Here is a 9,141-nt window from a genome sequence, read left to right on the forward strand (position 1 = left end):
TGCCACACTGATAGGTACCATTGTCTTTGCCTAATTTTTCAGCTAAGTATTGTAAGATTGAAGGTTGGCATTCATGTCAACCACTTCATGATGCAAATTGGCAATATTGTCTACTTTCCTAGCGCTTCTGGCACCACAGACCAGAGCAACAGTGCTGGCGCACAAAAAATCTTGGTCTGGCTCGTCTACATTTAATCACAAATTTCAGATATTTGTATTACACACTTCTGGGTGGCATTGATGATGTACTACAACCAGTTCCACATGCCAGTTACCAATGCAGTCCACACTCCATCTCAGGGCCCACCACCTTCTTCTGATGCTGTTTTTGTCTCTCAGTACTCCATTCACTATTATTGTATTATACACTTCTGGGTGTCATTGAAGATGCACTACACCCAGCTTTACATGCTAGTTACCAATGAGCTCCATGCTCTGTCTCAGGGCCTAACGCATCCTCCTCCTGCTATTGCTGCTGTCACCTGCCCAGTACTCACAAAAATGGTATTACACACTTCTGGGTTTCATTGACGATGCTCTATACCCAGCTCTAGATGCCAGTTGCCAATGCTGTCCACGCTCCTTCTCGGGGCCCACCGCCTCCTCTAGCTGCTGTTGCTGTCCAATGCCATCTTCTGGGTGGCAATGACCCCGCTCTCCATGACTCTTACCAATGCGGTCTCCCTGGCGATAGCTGACCAGGGGCCACACACTGCTACTGCTCTCACTGACCCACGCGCCATCTCTGGTCCTCCATGCTTTTGCCTAATGTCATTACACTACTTGTCCACAACGTAATGGGTGGTATTCTTAACACGTCATCCAGGTCATGATGCCAGCTAGCAATTATCATTATTATTAATATTATTATCATTATTATTATTATTAATAATAATAATAATAATAATAATAAACAGTATTTATATAGCATTAAGATATTATACAGCTATATCAATTTTATAAGGGTGCGTACATTAAATAGCAATGCTTTTTCCTGCTGTTTTGATGGCAGAGACTGTTGCTAGTGGATTAAGTTCACCCTTTCTTAATGTCCTAATATTTATGCTGCATTCTGGACATAGTCCATCACGCAAAAATCCTATTTGCCTGCTGCCACTTTACCTGCCATTTTCTGGAAAACCACAAGGCCTTTTGGAACTTTTGTATTTTTTTCCTTGTTGCCACTGTTCTATTACACTTACCTAGCAAATTTGGTTGTTCTAACATGTATTTGCTATTAACATGTATTTGCTATTAACGAGTCTGAAGAGAATACACTTTCATCATTAAAGCTGGGTGACCAGCAATCCTGGAATGGATCTGGTCCAGTATGCCAAATGTTTGCTAGCAAATAGCAAATGTTTTTTAAAAATCCATTCCATGTTTTCCGTATCACCCAGCTTCACTTCTGAAAGTGTATTCTCTCCAGCCTTGGAGAGCTTTCATAAATCAGGCCCATAAAGTCAGCTCATTGACTTTAATGGAATTCGCAAAATCGATTTGCCAAAATTTCGCAAACCCGCCAGAAGTTTGAGGAAATTTTCACAACACCATCAGAGACCATCTCGCTAACCCCTAGTGGTCAATCGTTTCACAAAACTTTATTCCCCTCAAGGGATTACCCTTGGCTCCTGATCTCTCCAGGATCAGGGAGATTTTTTGTCTTCGTGGCTTCTCACAGCAGGTTGTGTCAGATCGAGGGTCAAAATTTACGGCTAAGTTCTGGGATAAACTGTGTAAGAGTCTCCAAATCGATGTGGTATTCTCATTGGCCTATCATCCTCAATCTAATAGCCAGACGGAGCAGATTAATCAGGTACTGGAGCAGTACCTTTGTTGTTACCGGTCATGTCTTCAAGACGAATTCGGATAGACCCGACCTAAAAAAAACGGGATTCGACTGCAAAAATTGGGCAAAAAAGTTTTAAAAAGAAAAAAAATATTCCTAAATGAATTTAGTTAGTGTGTGTTTTTATTTTAACTACTTTTTTTTATTTTTTACAGGTTATCCAACAATGACATTATGAATCATAATGTCATTGTGGGATTCCCGGACCACCTGGAAGCAGGTGCTTTCATTTAGCTGTAACCGCAGGCAATACCAGGACAATAGAAGTTCAGTGGAGATATGTATCTCCATTCATCACCTCTACTGCTCTGTGATTGGCTGAGAAATAGGAAACCCCGATGACAGCTCAAGCATCCTCAGGATTTCCCTTTTCGTCAGCCAATCAGTGAGCAGAACAGTCAGCGGAGCTCTGCTATGCTGACAGCTCTGCTCCCCTGATTACTCCCACAGCCCTAGAGGAGCCTACATATACAGAACACATGTCACAGCTCCTGGGAGGTAACCTTGCGAGGCTTTGTGCTCTTGTTCTGTTTTGATCGCCTCGTCAATGAGAGGCTTGTCTACCCTTTTATGTAAAGTAAAACTTTAGGTCTGTTTTAAGGGGTGAGACAGGTAATGGGGTGCTATGAAGTTTCAAGAAGAGGAGCAACAGGTGATAGGGTGCACTGGTATTCTTGCTGAGTGATAAGGGGGGCAGGTGATGGGGGTACACTGAAGTTTTTTTTAAGGTGATTTGGGAGTACAGGAAAGTAAAGACAGATAATAGAGGGCACTGCTACAGCATTCTACACAAAAATTTTTTCCAGCTGGGTTTTCAAAGATTGTGCGGGGAAAGACACAGTAAGACACACTTGGTTCCAACTTTCTAACGCCTGCCCCCTTAGTATGTCTAATTATTTCATTTTTGTATTATGCCCTAACTGTACAGTGCTCGTGTATGTTTTATTAACAATGTGATCCCTTGGAGTAATAATGTGATCAATGCAGTGTAACATGTTAGGCTTAGTTCACATTAGCAGTAAAAACTGGGCCATTTAACCCTCCTGAGTGACTACTCAAAACTGCTAGGTATTTGGGAGTGGTAAGTGCTGGGATTTTTTTGGACCTAGCAGTGATTCCTGGCATGAGAATGCAACTTACTGCCAGTGTGAATGTAGCCTAATGACAGATGTGCCCCTGAGGTTTTATTGATTTTTTTTAAACATTTATTTTTTAAATTTTTACATCCAAGAAACCAACAGTAAACATTACAAAAACTTGCAAGACATAGTCAAAACATACAGATGACTATTGGTCAACAATATGCTAAACATCATAAACATGATAAATATCATAAATAAGGTGGCCTCCCGGAGGTCAACATTTTATAAAAACTTTTTTCAGAGAGCAAGCAAAAGAGGAAGGATAGGGAAGACCAAAAGAAAAAGCAGGGAGAGAAAGAGGGATGAAGAATTGGGGGGGGGGGGGGACAAGACAAGAAAAATACCCATATACCCATATAAGATATTCTGCTGACCAAATGTTCCCAATAAAACCATATACGTGTGTTTTTAGTTTTAGCCTGCTCGTCAGTTGCCAACGAATCTTCCATATCTCTAATATCCTTAACTTTATTTATCCATTGTTTAATAGTTAGTCCTTTGGCTTACAGTACCATCTGTATTCTGATGACACTCAAATTTATCTGTCCACCCCTGACCTGTCTCCCTCAGTCCTGGATAAGGTCTCATGCTGCCTGTCAGCCATTTCATCATGGATGTCTGACCGATTCCTGAAACTGAACCTGGATAAAACAGAACTCATCATCACCCCCCCCTCAAATTCCAAATCTCCCCCTGACATACATCTAACTGTTAACAACACTGTTATTCGGCCCTCCCCTCAGGCACGTTGTCTTGGTGTCACCTTTGACTCGGCCCTCTCATTTACCCCCCATATTCAGAACATTTCCAGGTCCGGTCACTTTCACCTACGCAACATTTCCAAAATCCGCCCCTACCTGTCCCCTGAGACCACCAAACTCCTTGTACACGCTCTTATCATCTCTCGTCTGGACTACTGTAACATCCTTCTCGCTGGTATTCCACTAACCTGACTCTCTCCTCTACAATCTATTATGAATGCTGCAGCCAGACTCATCCATCCTTCCCTCCGCTCCTCTTCCGCTGCATCTCTTTGTAGTTCTCTCCATTGGCTTCCATTTCACCTTAGAATCAAATTTAGGCTCCTGTGCTTTGCCTTCAAATCCCTCCACAGTTATTGTCCCACTTACATTTCTGACATGGTAATAAAATACTCCCCCTGCTGCTCTCTCTGCTCCTCCAATGACCTACTAATGACTTCCTCACTCATAACCTCATCACACGCACGGATACAAGACTTCTCTAGAGCTGCCCCAACTCTCTGGAATGGTCTTCCTCGTCCAATTCGGCTTGCTCCTACTTTCTGCTCATTTAAAAGAGCGCTCAAAACCCATTTTTTCAAACTTGCCTACCCAGCTTCTTCTGTCATTTGAAATCATCACTACTTCCCACCACTACACATCTCCCATCCTATTGTGTGTGAAATTCCCCCACCTACCAGATTGTAAGCTCTTCGGGGCAGGGTCCTCTCCTCCTGTATCACTGTCTGTATTAGTCTGTCATTTGCAATCCCTATTTAATGTACAGTGCTGTGTAATATGTTGGCGCTATATAAATCCTGTTTTAATAATAATAATAATAATAATAGTTGTGGACCCTGTTTGTTTCCATAAAATAGGAATGCAGCTATTTGCAGCATTCAGAAGGTGACATAGGAGGGATGCATTGTATTTCTTTGTGGACATGGTGGAGACATGGAGTAAAGCCAGCTCCGACTTATTCCGAATAGACACATCTGTCAGTGATTTAACTATATCTGTTACTTTTCCCCAAAATGATTGCAGTAGTGGGCCGTTCCAAAATATATGCAATAGGGTTCCTTGAGCACTTTGACAGCGGCAGTAAGGAGGGCTAACAGCAGGGTTTATTTTAGCCAAGGCCACCGGCATTCTGTACCATCCCGTAAGTATTCTGAAATTAGTTTCTTGGTATTGGCAGTTAATAGACGCCTTATGGCCAAAGTAAAGTACTTGCTTTCTTTTTTGGTCTGTAAAAGATAACTGTAACTCTCTTTCCCATCTCTCAACATATCCGGGTGTACCCCCAGAATATTGTGAACGTAATATCTGGTAGGAATACGACAGAGTTACCCTCACTGGTCCTTCTGGTACACACAATTGTTCTAGCATTGTAAGAGATCTATTAATCCAGTGTGGGGCTGGTAGAGAAATCAAGAACTGTCAGAGTTGAAGTAATCTCCAGGGGCCAAGATCAGGTAGCGAGTACTCTTCCGGTAACTGTCTCTCTGGTGCTCAGCCACTAGAAAAAAGACACTGCCTCATTTTTTCTATTCCCAAATGTCTCCAGCTACGGAAAACAGAGTCTGTAAAACTTGGTGTAAAGACTGGATTGCCTAAAATGAGAGACATTGGGGAAGGATATAGTTCAGTCCTTAAGTCACTGAAAAACTTTGTAACCACACGTAGTTTCCCCTAAAAGAGGGTGTCTCTTAATTGGAGCAATAGCACGAGGAGGAGACCATACCACCAGATGTATAGGCACCGGAGAAACAGCTTTTTCCAGTTTAACCCACCCCTTCATTTCCCTATGTCGACACCAATCAATCAGGCGGGTCAGATGGACTGCCGCATGGTAGAGTACTGGGTCTGGAAAAGCTATACCTCCAAGCAATTTAGACTTTCAAAACACCCTGAAACTAATCATAGGTGAATCATTACCCCATATAAAAATGTATAAATTTGGTAAGTACAATAACCGGGGCAAAACATTCATTTTAAGAATGTTACGGTGCCCAAACCAGGAGAACGTATTATGTCTCCATCTCTGTAGGTCATGTCTTATCACATTGAGCAGTGGTGGAAAGTTCAGTGTAGCTGCACGGGAGAGGTCTGCCGGAATAAATGTACCTACATATTTAGGCACCTGTCACCCACTTAAATGGAAAAGCGGGTGACAGAGTGCTCACCAATCTGTGATAGCATGATGTTTTAGGCTTCTGATTTTTGTAAATTGATTTTAAAATTGGAGATGCGTGCATAGTCCTTTAGTTTTTTCAGTAAGTTAGGGATGGAAATTTTTGCCAATGAAGAATAACAAATCGTCCGCATACCCTGCTACTTCATGGGAAGAGTCACCTATGGAGACACCTGCAATATTCGGATTTGACCTAATGCGTCTTAAAAAAGGCTCAAGCATCAATATAAATAGTAGGGGCGAAAGGGGGCAACCCTGCCTCGTCCCATTTGTGATAATGAATCAGAAGGAACCCCATTCCATCTCACTCGTGCCGTGGGATTAAAGAGCTGCTATCCACTGGAGCAGGCTCTGGGGGATACCAATATGTGACAGCATTAATTTATTGTCTTTGTATGCCTTCTCAGCATAGGTAGAGAGGAGCATCATAAGTATGTTATTAGATCGTAGATGATGGAATAAATTGAGAGTGTGGACTGTATTATCCCTAGCTTATCAATAGGTCAAAAAGGCCACTTTGGTCATTTTTTATCAAAGATTGCAGAATAGGGGTCAGTCTACGAGCTATAACACTAGAGAACCGTTTTAAATCAGCATTTAACAACAAGAATGGCCTGTAACTCGAACAAAGCAAAGGGTCCTTTTCAGGTTTGGGAATTACTGGTAAATGGGCCACGAGTATATCAAGCGGCAGGGGGTTCACATCAGAAATAGCATTAAAAGCAGCCAAAAAAGGCTGGGCCAATTGAGTTTGGAACTGTTTGTAATATGCAAGAGTGAAGCTATCCAGGCCTCGGGCTTTACCCATCGCAGCTTTAGAAATCGCAGACTGTAACTCAGACAGGGTAATCAGAGCATCCAGTGCTTCCAACAAATCCTCTGGAACCCAGAATCCCAGAGGATTCTAAATAATTTTTAATCACACTGGCTGGTGTCAGTTGCTGCATAGTAGAGTCTCTCGGGGTTCTCAAATTCTAAAGGTTTTGTTAAAAATGGAGGAAGGAGGAAAGAAGGAGGCCACTATTTCTTTGGAGGAGTGGTGTATGGAACCTGTAGGTGATGATATACTAGATATATAGTCCCGGGGTAAGGATGCCCCACACTTATTCGCATAAAAGAAGCCTTTACATTTGGCCAATTGTGCTCTAGCCTTTTCCAAATTCAAAGAAGGTTTAAAATCCCGAAGTCGGGATATATTTGCTTCCAGATCTGGTGTGTGGTTACGTTTATGAATAATTTATAGTTTGTATAATTCTTACAGCAGATCATTATATTTCGCCTGTCATTCTATTTTAGCTCTGTGTCCCAATTGCATGAGCAGGCTCCTAATAACACATTTGTGCGCCTCCCATATAACTAATAACTAATGGTTTTGAACCAATGAAGAGTTACGAAAACAAATATTCCTGCAATTCCTTTTGTATTAGCAGACCATAATCTGGAGACTGCTGGAGGTCTTCATTTAATCTCCAGGAGCAGGGTCTAGGTGTCATGATGTCTGATGCAAGAATTACGCTAACCGGAGCATGATCAGAAAACGTGGCAATACCTATGGATGAAGAATGTACATTCGGGAGCATATCATGTTTTACAAGAAAGAGATCTATCCTAGAATACAATTTGTGGACTGGGAAGTAAAAAAAGTAATCTCGCTCAGTAGGGTGTTGTATCCTCCATATATTTATCAACTGGTGAGCATGTAGCATTTTGATTTTTATAAGAGTAGAGAACAGTAAATGAGACGAGCCCTTAGAAACATCCCCACTAGAGTGAAGAACCAGATTATAGTCTCTGCCAAAAATGGTCACCCCTTCACAAAAATCCTCCACTATGTCCAGAACACCTTCCAAAAAATACACTTGATCAACATTGGGCGCATAAATGTTAACAAAGGTATATAACCATATGTGCCCTTCACCATCAAAAGGTGACCGTCATAATCAGACTACATGTCTTTTAAGGTCCAGGGCAGTGATTTAGAAATCTAGGGAAGTGCCATGCTAAGATAACTGAAAACACTTATTTTTAAGATTTTGTACCTTGTCATTCCGGAAATGCATCTCTTGAATATATGCTACATGACCGTGTGTGCGGGTAATGGTAGTAATGCAATGAAACGTTTGGTAGGGGAATTAAGCCCTTTTGGCGTTTAAAAACACTATTTTTTCATTTTTGCTTGTACAGATGAAGAGTGCTAGAAGTATGTCATAGACAATGTTACTGGTCTATGAGAAGAAAGAATCAAAGAGACCAGAAAAATAGGTCAGGAGGGAGGAGAAAACTAGTGCCCTTTTGGGGGAAAGTAGTGTGCAACAGCAAGGGAGCATCCCTGCTGTGGGCAGCATTATGTAAACTTACAATCATTGGATATATCAGTGCAATAGTTAATTGAACACCATAGCCGACATATAATAACAATAATCACATGGTTGTCCCAACATGGAATGTAAACTCACGACCACCAACATCTTCCGATGTCCGGATCAAGACCGGGGAGACTAGTTACCGGTCCCCGGTAGGGAGGTAGAACAAAGTCACAATGAGGACGTTCCATCTCTTCCATATATAAAATATAGTGCAAAGAAGGTCGAAGTCCCTTTGAGAAAACCTGCAAAAAACAAGGCATAACTGTCTAGCCGAGAAAACAAACGCATATGCACAGTCACAGAACTACCGGTCCACTTGAAAAAAGAGGTACACGTGGTAAAGGCCATTTGTGGCCATAAGGAGGCAGTGTAGTAAACCCCAGAACTGGCATAAGAAAACTTCAGCTTTCTGATTATGCAGTGGAATTCCATAGTGGCCTGTGAGGGCTCCTAGATAGTTGCAGAGGCCTGGGAAAACTGCAGTGAATAGAGCTACTTTACGATGGTTTCACTTCTGGTGGAACTCCAGCCAATTCGGTATGTAGGAAAAATGTGCTTCTACCTTTAAAAATCAACAGGTGAAGACGATAGCCCCAGACACATTGGGCCTAATTCATTAATGAAATCCGTACTTTCGCGCCGTACTTTCGATTCGCTGGTTGCGCGTACTTTCGCGCTGATGGGTTCCCAACGGCCAAAGTTAATTGCAATTGTACACTCGCACCTCACTGCCAAGCCGGATTCCTGCCTTCATAACAATGAGCAATAGGGGTCGCGAATCTGCCAATTAAGGCGATTAGGTTTCAGCTGCGTGATTAAAGATCTGTTGCTGTCAATGGTGAGATCATAG

This window comes from Pyxicephalus adspersus, chromosome 1 (assembly GCF_032062135.1).
Source record: "Pyxicephalus adspersus chromosome 1, UCB_Pads_2.0, whole genome shotgun sequence".
Lineage (NCBI taxonomy): Eukaryota > Metazoa > Chordata > Amphibia > Anura > Pyxicephalidae > Pyxicephalus > Pyxicephalus adspersus.